Source organism: Haliotis rubra, unplaced genomic scaffold (assembly GCF_003918875.1).
Source record: "Haliotis rubra isolate DU_JTF1 unplaced genomic scaffold, ASM391887v1 Scf1155, whole genome shotgun sequence".
Taxonomy (NCBI): domain Eukaryota; kingdom Metazoa; phylum Mollusca; class Gastropoda; order Lepetellida; family Haliotidae; genus Haliotis; species Haliotis rubra.
Window position 1 is genome coordinate 46,822 of NW_025765065.1, and position 14,988 is coordinate 61,809.

General features: G+C 41.0%; 1 long non-coding RNA gene across 1 annotated transcript; it reads right to left on the reverse strand.

Moving 5' to 3' along the window:
- Window positions 1-3,010: 3,010 nt before the first annotated feature.
- Window positions 3,011-7,072, reverse strand: LOC124255502. Its single transcript, XR_006892698.1, has 3 exons — window positions 6,625-7,072; window positions 6,120-6,209; window positions 3,011-3,238 (listed from the first exon to the last, which is right to left on the reverse strand). It is a non-coding gene; the product is annotated as an uncharacterized LOC124255502 (long non-coding RNA).
- Window positions 7,073-14,988: the final 7,916 nt, after the last annotated feature.

Genomic DNA, 14,988 nt, shown 5'->3' on the forward strand with positions numbered 1-14,988 from the left:
ATGGGCTAGCCAGATCTCCAGTCAATCCACCAAAGAGATGAATAGTTCTCAACCTTTGATTCAGTGGAATTGTGGAGGATTTTAAACAAATTTTAATTATTCACAATTACTGGTCCAAGACTACAAACAAACAGCTTTCTGTCTGCAGGAAACATACACTGGAATCAAAATTGAAGAGAACACCTGTATAAGAAGACCAACTTAACTTTAAGTCGTGTATGTTTAAGACAATGCTGGATTCGATCCTGATGAGCAATCCGAACGAAACTCACCAGACTTAGAGAATGCATGAAGTCGATCGTGTTATCGTTGAAGCATGATTTGCACATGCATCATCACTGTATAAAACCTGTCAAGATTATGGTGACATTTGTGTATCAAAATGCCTCCAAAAGTGTATTTAACCAAAAATTCAGCAATAGGAAGCTGTCGGCGTGGCACATGGTGGCAGGTCTGAAAACGAGGTAGCACGTCATTTTGGGAAGTCAAAAAGTGTGATTTCCCGCCCGATTGAACGATACCGACAGACAGGTGACGTGTCAACTCCACCCGGGAGAGGAAGGCCACCGAAGACAAGAGTCCAACAAGATCACTTCGTTACAACAATTGCACTTAGAAATCGGCTCATGACATCATCAGAAACTCACAGACAATTCCGGACAACAACAGGAATACGAATTTCCTGCAGTACAGTGAGAAACAGATTAAAGTCTGCCCAGTTAAAGTCAAGGCGCCCGTTCAGTGGAATTCCACTTACTTAGCAACACAAGAGGCTGAGACTAGAGTGGTCTCGACAGTTTGATAATCGTGACAGGAGGCACTGGCGTTACACGATGTTAACCAACATGGGACATAAATGAAATTATGCATTTGAAAGTATAAGTTCAAAATAATTTGGCCAAGCATGAAATATCAAGTTAACATTGTTAGCAATTTTGAGTAACACAAAGTTGTAGCACAGGGCATGGCATGACCAGCCGATTGATTGAACGGGGCCCATTCAACCAAACGTCTAGGTGAAGTCAGAGGCAAAGTGGTGTGTTGGGCAACAGGAACACCTGGTCCTGGTTGCAGTGTCCTCAACCACCAGACTCCCTTCCTCTACCGACATAGGGGCGCAAACCACGGCAAACAGGTTGCCCAATTCGGTCTTACGACCAGTAATGGGGTGCTGTGGACCACTATTCCCCGGGTCCACTCGGGGGTTGAAGAGTGCTTAGCGTTACCCAGCACCCACCATGAGGAGGTGGCTCTTCACGGGTGCCTCTTAATATCAACCTGTATTAGCAAGTGTGTCAACACATTTTCAAAGTGTAGCTATTTGTTCAAATTGAATCTTATTCAGTGCTTGGTGGAGATGGCATCATGGAGTAATTATTCCATCTTAACCCGTTCCATCATTATCGTGATTGGAAACATCCTCTTTACGTCAATGCCTATTATCAGTGCTAAAAAATCTAGAAATATGTATGCATACATGCTATCAATTCTAGAAAAACATGCATGTCCTTTGGTGGGAGAGACCGCCTCCGTGGCGTAGTGGTTAGAGCGTCCGCCCGGAGTGCGGAAGGTCGCGGGTTCGATCCCCGACCGCGTCATACTAAATGACGTTAAAATATGGTACTTGTTGGTCCCTGCCTGGCGCTCGGCATTAATGGGTACAACAAGGACTGGTCGGCTCGGAGTCAGTATAATGTGTCTGAGTGGGGTATTCATGCTTCACTGTGGCATGGTACCTCAGTGGGCTAGCACTATAAAACCAGCTTATGTCTGGGCTAGTACAAGCAGCCGCACATACACATACACACGCATGCACGTCGTCATATGAGCGAAATATTCTCAAGCACGACGTTAAACCCAATTCCACCACCATCACCTTGGTGGGTGGGAAAGAGGTGACTAGCGGGATGCAGGCTTAGTTGAGAAATGTGATCGTATCCCAATTTGGTAGATCGATGCTCATGTTGTTCATCACTGGATTGTCTGATCTAGACTCGATTATTTACCGCCATATAGCTGGGATATTGCTTAGTGCGGCGTTAGGCAACAAACAAATAAAAACAAAACATGTTTATACCTTTCTTTTTTTCCCTCACAGATTTTTGGGTATCTATTCACATACGTTTCCCCAGTACCTTCTACAGGTAATGGAATCTGACGTTTCCTTTGTGATTAATTTTCATTAATTGATGCAGCTATTTTAAGTCGTGTGCATCCAGTTTTTATGTATCTTTTATGTACGTGGTGACAGATCATACCATCGATCTTGAGCTGGGCATTTAAATCAGGATAATTGAAATGGTCATTTCTTATACATTTCACCTTCATTATGTATTGAATCCATCCTTGTGTTTCGGTGCAATGCTTGGAAGAATATATTCTATCTTGCCTCACACATAAATGTCTGAGCGCTCTTCTATTATTTTTCAATGTACCCCGCTTACAAGCGTGTAACATTTTCTATGTACCCCGCTGGGAATGCCGAACTCATTTGGTGCTTCGTAGTAGTAATTCTTTATCTCAAATAACATTGAATCATGTATGATGTACGGAAATTACCGATGTTTTGCGAATGCAAACCGATGGAAGGGAGATGAGTCTAAATTGGTTTTCTTGTCGTCTGATACTCCATTCTATGCTTCAAACAGTTCAAACTTACCATTGAGGTGTTCGGTAAGATAAATACGATGTTCACTGGTCCCTCTGGGTCCATGGGTTGATGTACCCTCGATGTTTCTCTATGTTCCCCTCTGGCTCAGGGAACATAAACAAACATCGAGCGTACATCAGCCCATGTCCCCCTGGAGACCAGTGAACAACTTATAATATCTTTGTTTCAACTAAAATTGAGGGTAAGCCTATATTAATCATAATATTTTATGTTTGAATATGTCTTGCACAGAAAGGACAGCTTCAAATAGGTAGTGTAAACAACTGTCTTGTAAGTGTAGCCACAGAAATGAAGGTTTCTGATTGAAAATTGTTTTACATTGGACATGAGATTTTAAAAAACCAGAAGTAATGTTTATTGAAACGCAGGTGCCTATTATAGGGCAGTTAGATGCATAGGGCAAAGTTCTACTGTATACAATGCAATAGCAGATCAAAGGTGAATATAAACTTACATTTATTTCTGATGTTAAACATGTGAAGATAAAAACAGTTGACATCCAAGGAGAAAGGCCCTTTATTTGAATTGTAAAACCACCAGCACATAGGTCAGCAAAGTCCCGGACAGCTGAAGCAAAACAATGTATCAATAACTGATTGTAATGATGGGATTACAGTGTAAATAAACCCTACAAGTGCAAATACAGTAAGTCTTAAAACTGTCTGTGATGAATACCCCAAAGTCTATTGAACATGGTTTCATGTACTGAACTCCCGAAAGGCATAATCCAGATTTCACTGGCAACAGAAGTATCTGGAATAAGTGGTACTGGATGCGATTCATGATGAATACCAACTGTGATATTAACCCACAAGAACTAATATTTGGCTAATACCCCCTTCACACTTGAGGCGGAATGAGCCCGAATGCTGTCTTGGAAATTCGAACTGCATTCTAAAACTTCTTACTCCATTCCCAACTATTCGTGTCAATTCATGTAACATGCCCGAATGTTTTGAACATGTTCAAAACTTTCGAGGTACATTCGAAGTGGAAAAATATCGAACAAAATTTGAAGTGCATTGTAACTGCATTCTAAATATTCAGAACGTATTCGACGGAGAATCGAAAAGGCAAGCCACTTCAAATCCTGCAAGAATGTCCCGAATGCGCCTCGAATGTATTTCAATTGCTGGTGGAATTTAGGTGGAATGTTCTTCAAACGTATCGGAATATTTCGATTGCACTCGAATGAACATCGAATACACCTCAGAACGTCCCGAATGCTCTTCAAATGAACCCTGACGTCATCAGAACACCGCCGAATCGCATAAAAACGTAACCACCTGCCACTGAAACTTCAGATATCCACCACATCTTCAAGCTGCGCAAGTTGTCTCCAGCCTCCTGGCAGCACGTTGTGCTGCTCATCTTTTTCATCCACCATACCATTGTGGAGATTAGGATAACGAGTTCTCATCACGTTGTGCAGGCAGATACAGCATTCCATATTCAATGACGTCCTTCACAACGGAAGGCCTTGGGAGCATGGTGGTGAGGAGGATTTGCCAACTCTGGACCATGATTCCAAATGCATTTTCCACTACCCGTCGGCCCCTGCTGATCCTGTAGTTGTAGATTCTCTCGTCTCTCTGGAGAGTCCTATGACCATACGGTTTCATCAAGAATGCCCTTATTCTAAAGGCATCATCTCCCAGAATAAAGCATGGCATACGCTCGTCATCTTGGGGTAAAGGGAACGGATCATGAAATCCCATGCTCCCATCTTCAAGACAATCCTTGAGCTCGCGCTCGTTGAAGATCTGAGCACCAGACATACTTCCGTAAGACATAAACGTCCGCCCACATGAACTTGTAATTTCCATCCACAGGGGCCATGTGGATCACAGAGAAGAAGCCGGTTTGGCAGGTTTCCTAATGGCCACATGTTTGCAATCTTAAGCTCCTACAGCATGAGGAATATTCCACATGTTTCTGAATACCTCTTCAATGGGTGCCCATTCTTCCGGGGTGGTAGGGCAAATGATAACCTCATCCTTGTATTGCTCCACCATGACCTTACATACTTCTGGGATGATCAGGCTGATTGTGCTCCTTGTACATGATGCTGGGGTACCTATCATCTGAACCCAGGAATCCTCAATGTGATGGCTAGGCTTCAAGCCTGGAGGTAGCGCCTTTCTCATATATTCATCCTGCTTCTGTAATCTTGGTCCCACTTTCTGCACCAACTAATCAAATATGGCAGGCTCCGTCCTCAAGTAGTTGAAGAATGACTGCGTGTCCTCAACTCTGAGCTCCTCCATCAGTCTTGTGTAATGTCCATACAGCCTCCTCCTTTCTTCTGTCATCCATGGTCTGGCCTGGAATTGCCACATGTCTTTCAATCAGGTCCTGCTGGAGGACAGCAATCTGGAGCAACGTAACATGGTCCAGGGGGTCCATACTGTATAGGAGTTTGTCAGAGACTGATGAATAGTCTTCGAGTGCTATTCCAACCGGACTCGAACCGGACTCGTACGGCAGTCGAAATTCATTTTAAGTATTCTTAGTCTATTCTAACGGCTTTCTAATTATTCCTACTGTGTTCCGATTCATTCGAGCTGTATTCGTGATCCAGTACTAGTACATTTGGAATGAGTAAGAATCATTCGAGGCGGGTTCGAAGTGCGTTCTAAGTATTCCAACAGGAATTCTGACAAAGCTTAAACAAATTGTTGTTTTTTTACACTTTCTCCCGAATGCGGTTCGAATTTTGGAAATATTATGTTTCTGTCTGATTCTCCTTGATTCCTGTGAATTCGAAATACGTGTGAAGGACCCTTAAGTGATATACTAGAAACCTACATGGTATAGTTATTGTGTAGATACAAAGCCAGTGTATGACATAAGGCCGTCCGACCGCCCGAGATGTCCTAGATTTCTGACGGACGGTCTACGTTTACAGCTGGCCATCCCGATGGTTTGGTAAAAATGTTCAATAACATGTTCCATCCATCTGAGTAAATTCACCATATTTTAAAAGCTATTTTTCAAATTTAGCGTTACATTTAGACAATTACTGTTTGAACATTGAACTATCGCATCATAAGCTCAAAACACTGCGTTGACATTTATTATCACTAAAACTGCGACTAAACAATAACTTAAAATTGAGTTATTTTCTTTGGAATTTCTGGTCTGGTAAATCCATTTTGGGCTGGTGACAATTTGAATTTACCAGCCCCGATGTCTGGCTTGGTCTTTGGCTTATTTCATACACTGGTAAAGCATGCTTAATCAAACACTAAACACCAGAGGTTCACTTTGTTATGTACATACCTTCACAAGTTAATCAGTTGGAATAATTTCAGAAGTCATCAGTTCTGTGCTGCGCTGCTTTAAATAACTAAGATGGACAAGACTGTACACTTAGTTACGTGATACAAACACATTGTAAACGTTTCATGCAACCATCAACCCTTTACCATGCCAAACAAAAACTTACCATCAGCATGGTCGAGCTGTCGATGGTGAACAGGTTGTATACGGTATAGCCAATCTTGGTGGTTGTGAGTCGTGTTATAAAGATGTTGATCTGAAACAATTTTTAATTTAAGCATTACTCACATTATGAATTCAATTTTAAGTAAGAGATAATATGTAATTGGACAACATGTAACAGAGTGATATTAATGTTCTAGCACAAACTGTGAGCTTGTCACCTGAGTATATACTCTTACGAATAGCAAGATGACCTAGTTGTACCCTAGCTTGGCATAGATGTGTACTTCAGACAGCACAAGGATCCGCTGATCGTCTGTTCGATGTTGCATTTAGAAAATACGACAATGTTTTTGAATTAATGACAATGTTGAAATACTTCAAATGTGGAAGGGACAGCCGATAGTTAAATAGGTTTAAAGATGGTTGAAGCGAGGAGATATAAATCGTTGAGCACATCTTATACAGTTATAAATAATAACATTCATACTAGTAGAGTTATAACTTACAATGTTTAGGCTCGCATCTGACAACCTGGAAAAGTCTGCTTTCAAGAGATATGCCAGTGAGGAATGTGCCTGCAAGAACCACAATCATATACTGGTGGTAAGCGAATTTTGATGCCAATGTAACCTTTATCAAGATAAACCTTTGTAGTGAGTGAGTATAGTTTTACTGCGCCTTCAGCAATATTCCAGCGAATATCACAGCGAGGGGAAGCAGAAATGGGCTCCACACGTTGAATTCACACAGGGAATTGACGGTGTGTCTTCTGTGTGACGACCCAGTGCTTTAACTGCTTTGGTATTATAAACCTAAATGATCTCAAATGAGCATTCCCACTGGATTTCAAAGCCATGTGTTTGCATTTTGCAAACATACATGTACCTATCGTAGAATACACAATCATGGTTATAGATATTTTACACTTCTGTAACCCTTTCTTTGAGAGGCATTTACTTCTGTAACCCATCGAGAAAATTTAAGACTGACTGACTGAGTTTGGTTTTACGCCGCTTTTAGCAATATTCCAGCAACACCACGGCGGGGGACACCAGAAATGGGCTTCACACATTGTGCCCATGTGGGGATTCGAACCCGGGTCTTCGGCGTGACAAGCCAACGCTTTAACCATTAGGCTACCCAACTGCCCCAGAAAATTTAAGATCCATTTGGATTTAATATGTGCCTAGTTACTATTACATTCATTTCAATATATGCTACTGACCATGTAGTCAGATGTAAACTTTACTCATTTATGATATGCGTTTTTTTCACAAGATACTAATGCGCAAAAGTAAAAGAAAACTTGAGTCACCATTATGCATGATAAATCCAAAGCACAAGGTGAGACAATTTGTACCTACCTTGATGTTCAGGGCCACTGACGTGACAATAATTGATCCAACCATGACAGTGTTGGTTACGACACATGCTGTCAACATGGAATCCTCTCTCATCAGGAACACATCGTTTATGACACCATACAACATGAGACAGATAATGGGAACTGACCCAACATAGCCGGAACCGATCATGTGCATAAACATGCTGTTTATGGTGCTTACAAGGGAACATATGTCTTCAAACTGTCGACGAAGTTTTTCAATATATGACCTCGGTATAGCTACTTCCTTGTTGTCAAGCGTACCATTTAACGCAACATTCAGCTGTTGAACTCCTTGAAGAGGCAATAGGTAAGGAAATGGAAAAATATCAGAAATAATATCAGTTGTATTACATCTACACAGAACACAATGAACAATATGGCCTTTATCACAGGGTAATACTCCACTGGAAGCAGTTTTATAGGTTTTAGATATATGACGTCAGGATCAACATTGTGAAGTGAGATAAAGTATGCAAAAGGCGGAACAGTGACAATCACTAAGGCAGCGAGGAGAGGCAACCTCTTGGTATAACGCCGGAGAGTTGCGTTGTCCATAGAAGAGGCTTGCTTTTCTCTATAGGAGTCATACTGTCTGAAGAACATGGGCAGGTGCTTGTTTATGCTGACACATGTGGCAGTGCCAAAATACATAGCACTAAACTGATATCCTGCGTATGACAGAACTGCCATCCAGGATTCAACTTGATAAGATTCATCTGTGTAGCGAGTGAAGAATCGACCGATTGTGGACCATGAGATGATGTGGATGGTGACTGTGAAAGCGATACTCATTGCATTGGAAACTGTTCTTCTTTCAATTGGCATGTGCATCCCCATGATGTTTAAAATTGTCATAAACGGCTTCAGCATATCCTGTACATAAATGACATTGCTGCTTTTCTCTTCATTATCACTGCCAGTTGGATGCACCCTTGAAAGCGGCATGTCTTCAATGTGGCCAATACAGTATTGAAAACAAGCGTGTGCAAATGCAGTTGGCTTGATGTTCGCCTCTTGAAGAAGAGCGGGCACATTTATATGTCCATTATCTTCAACGGCCTCAATTTAATTACAATATATAACCAGATATCGACAAATGAGAATGGTTGTGAAAGCCGGGTGTTTGTTGTTTGATATCCGTTTGTGCTGCTTGTATTGATGAAACTGTGTAAATGCCCCACTATCACATTTGTGACTGAAGTCCAGCATCATGGTTCTAAAAGGATCGAGAGCCATGTAAACCAAAGAACCGAATAAATATTGACGGTGGATAAAATTGAGAGTGACATGGCTGTATGACAAAAGGGATTACGTCAACTTTCCAATAGGCAACTTTCCGTTCATGTCGAGCAGTATTCCAACAGCTGCAACCTTTGGTGCTGAACTTACACAACTTTTTGAGATACAATCGTGCATGCGCGTTCTACCAAGATTTCACTGTGCGAAAACGAATTACAGGCCTCAATGCATTTTCTGTACATCTCTTAGTCACAACCTGTTTTTGACAAAATACAAGAAACAATAATAATAATAACAATAATAATAATAATTCCAGCCAACAAACCTGATCTTGTCCTTTTGATAAAGCCAATGAATTTATTTATATCATTGAACTTTCTGTCCCTTTTGACAGCAACGTGATTGGCAAGATTCAGGGGGCAAGGGCCCTGAGCTGATGATGTGCCTTACCAGCCTGACTGTGCCAGCATCACCCGAACCCTCTCTGCTGCATTTCCATCTTTAATCTGTTGAACATAATAATAATATGGACACAGGTGATGTTCCTCCATGGTTCTGCAAAGGTCGCACAATACTCCATCCAAAAGAAGGAGACTTGACTGATCCCCAAAACTCAGTATAATATCTACACAGGGTGTTTGAGAAATCTCGTGTCATCTAACTGCTGTTCTAATGACATACTTTATAGAGAGCAGAAGAGAGCGAGAACGGGATGTTGGGGGTGCAAGGATCAACTTCTTGTACAAAAAATGATTTTGGAAGAGGCTAAAACATATCATCGCAACCTCTCCATGTGCTGGATTGACTACAAGAAGGCATACGACTCTGTCCCTCACGAATTGATTCTGAAGTCTCTTCGTTGTATTAACCTCCCGGAGCGACTACTTGATTTACTCAAGTCTTTAATGAGTTGCTGGTCGACTCAACTTGAGATGTACTTGCAAGGGTAGGTGCAGACTTCGGAATCTATTCCAATCAGAAGGGGAATTTTCCAGGGGGACTCAGTCCTTTGCTTTTTGTTTGTCTCTAAATCCTTTGAGCTTTCTGCTCAACAGAGAGGAGGGTTACCATCCCGGACCTCCTCAGCACAGATCCCCAACACCGCTTACTCGTCTTCTTTACATGGATGACATCGAGCTCCTTGCCAAAGGAGATACCAATTTGAAAGAACAGGTTCTCCTTGTCGAGTCCTTTTCTAATGATATTGGCATGACATTCGACAAATGTAATACTCTTCATTTAAAACGTGGCAAGGTAGTTAATGGTGGATCGGTCAAGTTACAGGAGGGAGAAGTTATTGAGCATCTTTTGGAAGATCAGGCCTACACCTATCTTGGAATGCAAGTTCGAGACAAGCTCCAGTGTGCCCAAATTCAAGACAAACTTCGGGCCGAGTACAAATCTCGCTTAAAGAAAGTCTGGAGCTCAGAGCTAAATGCTCGAAACAAGGTCAAAGCCACCAATACTTTTGCAGTGCCAGTCCTTTCCTCTTCCTTTGGAGTAGTTGATTGGACAAAACAAGATATCAAGAGTCTTGACCGCCTGACCAGAAGGATCATGTCTGATAACAGAGCCCACCACCTTCGTTCCTCTCTTAACCGTTTATACATGCTAATCAATTCTGGAGGTCGGGGTTAGATTAATGTGGTGGCTCTTCATGATAGAATTTTATTGTGTACTTTTGCACATATTTATTTATCGGATAATCCTCTGGTGATGCATGTCAAGACTCAAGCAAGGAATTTCACAGCTATTTTAAGCGTGCCAAGGTTGTTGGACAGACTCTGAAATTTGAGGTTGAATTTGCTGATGGCGTTGTACTGCTGGGCGGTACAGCGATGGGAGTAAACCAGGTGAAGTTATTCACCAAGTCTGCCCAGAGTCGGTCTTTTGTGGAGAAGCTTTCTGAGAAGCCATTGCATCGTGTGTACATGCCGTGTGTGGAACAGGATAGCAATCCCACCGATTCCTTCGGCTGGTCTTAAATGTGAAACTGAGGGCTTCCTTTTTGCTGCTCAGGACGAGTCACTTCCCACTCATAATTGCCAAAATGTGATTCTTAAAGAAAATATCAATATGAAATGTCTACTATGTAATGAATTTACAGACACTGTCCAACACCTTGTCAGTGGATGCCCTTCTTTGGCACAAACAGCATATCTTAAACGACATGATGGCATGGCTCGTTGCTTTTACTACCGTCTCCGACATGTCTGTGGCTTTGACTCCGAGGTCCACCCAGGGCGTCATGGAAAATGATGCTTTCAAACTTCTGTGGAATAGGCCCATATACAGCCTCAGAAGAATTCCAGCCAACAAACCTGATCTTGTGTTTTTTCATAAAGCCAATGCATTTATTTATATCATTGAATTTTCTGTCCCTTTTGACAGCAATGTGATTGGCAAGACTCAGGAAAAGCATGAGAAATATGCGGACCTCGCCTTTGAAATGTCTCGCTTGCATCCCAAGTACACTGTCATCAGGCTCTCCATTGTTCTCAGTGACCTTGGTTTGGTACCTCCTGATCCGGAGAGTGCCTGGGTTCTCCACCGGGAGCACAGCCCTTCTGACACTCTCGGTAAGGCTGCAGTGTTGGGGAGCCTTCATATTCTCCGGAAAGTTCTTGGTGGGTTCGACTAGGCAGTGTTTCCTGGGAGAAGTCCCATTCGCTGTCTGGGCATCGTGTAGAGGGGGCGAGGACCCTGAGCTGATGATGAGCCTTACCAGCCTGACCGTGCCAGGATCACCCGATCCCTCTCTGCTGCATTTTCACCTTTAATCTGTAAAACATAATAATATCTAGTTAATTTCCGAATCCTCGATGTATATAGCAGCTTTTCAATGTTCACTCGCTGGATATTTGAAGCTGTAAATGGTACAGAGCTGAAGATGTGATTTAACGTTTAGCGAACAAAGGAAGCATAGACGGATTAGGGGGAGGCGATTGCGGGGGTGCGCACGCCTCCTTTTGTTTTGAATGAAAGAAGGCTACAGTGCCTTCAAATAAATAGCAGACTGCGTATTTTCCTTTATATGGTATTGGTGTTGAGGTTAAAACATGAGCATGCCTTTATCTTTATCACGTTTATTAATTTTACAACATCCACAGACACAAATTGTAAGTTCCTCAACTTACAAAACACCACAGCATAGAATTGGGTATGGAACTCCACTTGTCACGGTCAAGCTGTATAAACAAAATAAACAATTATTTAGATCCAAATGAACAGTTTTTAATACAAATCTGCTCACATTAATATCAAATTAACTCTAAATATCACGAAAACATGATACGCCACAATAAAATACAATATTGCAATCAACAGATTCAACAATTACACCAACAGATTCAAGTACAGAGAACTCTCGACGAATTCTGGATAGCCTTGTAGAGCCTGGTTCGTAATGCCACTTATTTGTGCCCCTTTTTCCGACCGAATCTGTCGCTGCCAGAGCCAGGACCGTTGGATATAAACATAGAAGAAAACATGTTCTATATCAAATCCGATATATAGGTGCTAAAGTGCACTTGGATATGTACAATTATGACTTTACATTACACAAGAGCTCGAAGGAATCAATACCTGTTTACAAGCACACCGACTATGATTTCGGTTTGTACATAATAATAAAGCATTTGTATTGTGCTTTTTCCACATTGAATAGCATGCTCAAAGGGCAGAGCTATTTGGACATATTCAGTTGTGGGCCAAACCATTCAGCGATCAGCGCCGTTGGCATACACTGATATATGTCAACCAGGTCAGCGAGAAAAGTGAATTTAAATCACACGATAGCATCAATAAGGATCAAATCAGAGAGAGAAACAAATATATATCTTTGTTTCTTTAGACTCATGAAAACCCTTGATAGAAATGTTCGTCTGTTACCCCCAGCAATAAAATGGATTGAGTGGTTGGCATGGTGATGTGACATTTTTTTATTCGTCGAAGCCTGATAGCTTGGAAAACTGCTCAAAGTATAAAAAGAATGTCAATATTTGATCTGATCACCAGTAATTTATGCTCGTAGTACGAACCAACAATCAAATATCGTCTTTTCAAGACACAAACTTACTTAATAATCACTTTAATTGTTTATCTCTGGTTTAGATTAAGTTTACAATGTTTCTGTCCTTAATTGTAGAGTGACAACAAACACGCAGTTGGTTTGTACAATGAAAGCAAACACAATACTCTTTGATGTTTTCCTTCCACGTAATGACATCATGATCATCAACAAATGGACATCATAACCGATAGCTTCTATGTCTAAATCTTATGACGTCGCTCTTTAACGAAATGTCAACCACGCTTGAACTGAAGAACCACAAAAACGTAGTTCAGAAATGTTCCAGAGAGCTGAAGTCAAGCATAAAAATGATATATTGGTTAACCTTGCAGCTGAAACTATCTGTAAATTGCTTTATATTTATATGCTCGGATGGAAGTAAATCCACAAGTTGAAATATCAAAAACTATCATCGATATCACAGTCAAAATATAGTTTTATTTCTTCCCTCCATGTACACATTATTTGAAGGAACATTTGTGTCATCGCAAAGAACGTACACGTAGCACATCGTGAATACCTTAATTGAGACTTAAATCAACAATCCCAGTACTTACCATTAGGATGGTGGAGCTGGTACAAGAACTAATATTTTAGTTTTTCTGCTTAAATATATCATCCGAGTATCTTTGGTGCTGCAAGTCGGAAACCCACTTGCTTTCAGCATCGTGCAGTGGAACTGTAGAAGACTACGGACTAATTTCAATGAAATACAGCTATTACTCCAGGATATAACACCATCAGCATTTTGTCTGCAGGAAACATATATGAAACAGACAGACAATTTTACCTTACGTCAGTTTAAAGCCTATCATTGTTTTTCTCCTCAGGGTGATCGAGCGACGGGAGGATCTTTTATCCTTGTGCGACAGGATATTATTCACAGCCCTGTTACACTCAAAACTTATCTTCAAGCTGTAGCAATACGGCTTACTCTGGCAGTTGCTTTTAGTTTATGTTCTCTATATATAACTTCAGCAGGGTGATCTTCAGTCTCTCTATGATCAACTACCGAAGCCCTGCGTTATCTCTAACAAAGACCTGTGTATATTTAATGACGACTCAAGCACTTATCTGCATCTAGCGACCGGCACATACTCTTCTTTAGATATGTCTGTTTCAGATTCTAATCTATTTAATGAATTTGAATGGGAAGTTCAAAACGACCTTTGTGGAAGTGACCACTTCCCAACTATTCTTTGAGAAATAACTCCATCTGATTCTCCATCGTATACAAGATGAAATGTTTCGAAGGCTAACTGGTCCTTATCAAACTATGTGTAAATCGAGGCTATGACGTGAATGTTTCAGCGATATAACTGATCCCATTCAGACCCTCTCTGACGTTTTGAATGAAATAGCTGATGAGTGTATACTAAATTCCTCTACGACTCAACATGTACGGAAACCATGGTTTAATACCGATTGTATGCAAGCCAGGAAAAGCCAGGCGAGGAAAAGGGCAGAAAATTATTTCCGCCATCACCCAACTGTCCACAACTTAAATGAATTTAAAATACTAAATGCGAAGGCTCGTCGTACCTTCAAACAAACAAAAGGCAATCTTGGAGGAACTATGTCTCCAAAATTAATTCACGTACGCCAATGTCCAAGGTATGGAACATGATTCAAAGAATTAAAGGCAAAGGTTCAAAATCTGCTGTTCACCATCTTAAAGATGGTGATAATTTAATTACTGACAAATCTAATATTGCAAATAAAATTGGCGAAACTCTTGCCAAAAATTCTTCATGGGAAAATAATATCCCTGAGTTTCAGAGGTATCAGAAACAACAGGAAAAGACAAAACTTAATTTCGAATCAAATAACATGTGACGTTAAATATTAACTCACTCACTCACTCATTAACTCACTCACACTCTAAGAACTTTCGCTTTATTTCATAACTGAATAAATATACTGAGTCAAAAAAGAAACTTCACATTCTTTCTTCAGGGCACTATAAAAGAACAAGAGATGGTAAGATGGTTAAATTGTTATTTATTGTTTCATTGCTGAGATCTGTGTGATGTATTCGATACACTGACAGTGCCATAATCAGTTCCATTAGGATACACCGCCGTTCCAAAACATGGGTATACAGAATGTCAAGTCACAAGAATAAAATGCCAAATTTCTCAGTTCAATATCGTGTATGGCCGCCCCGCGCAT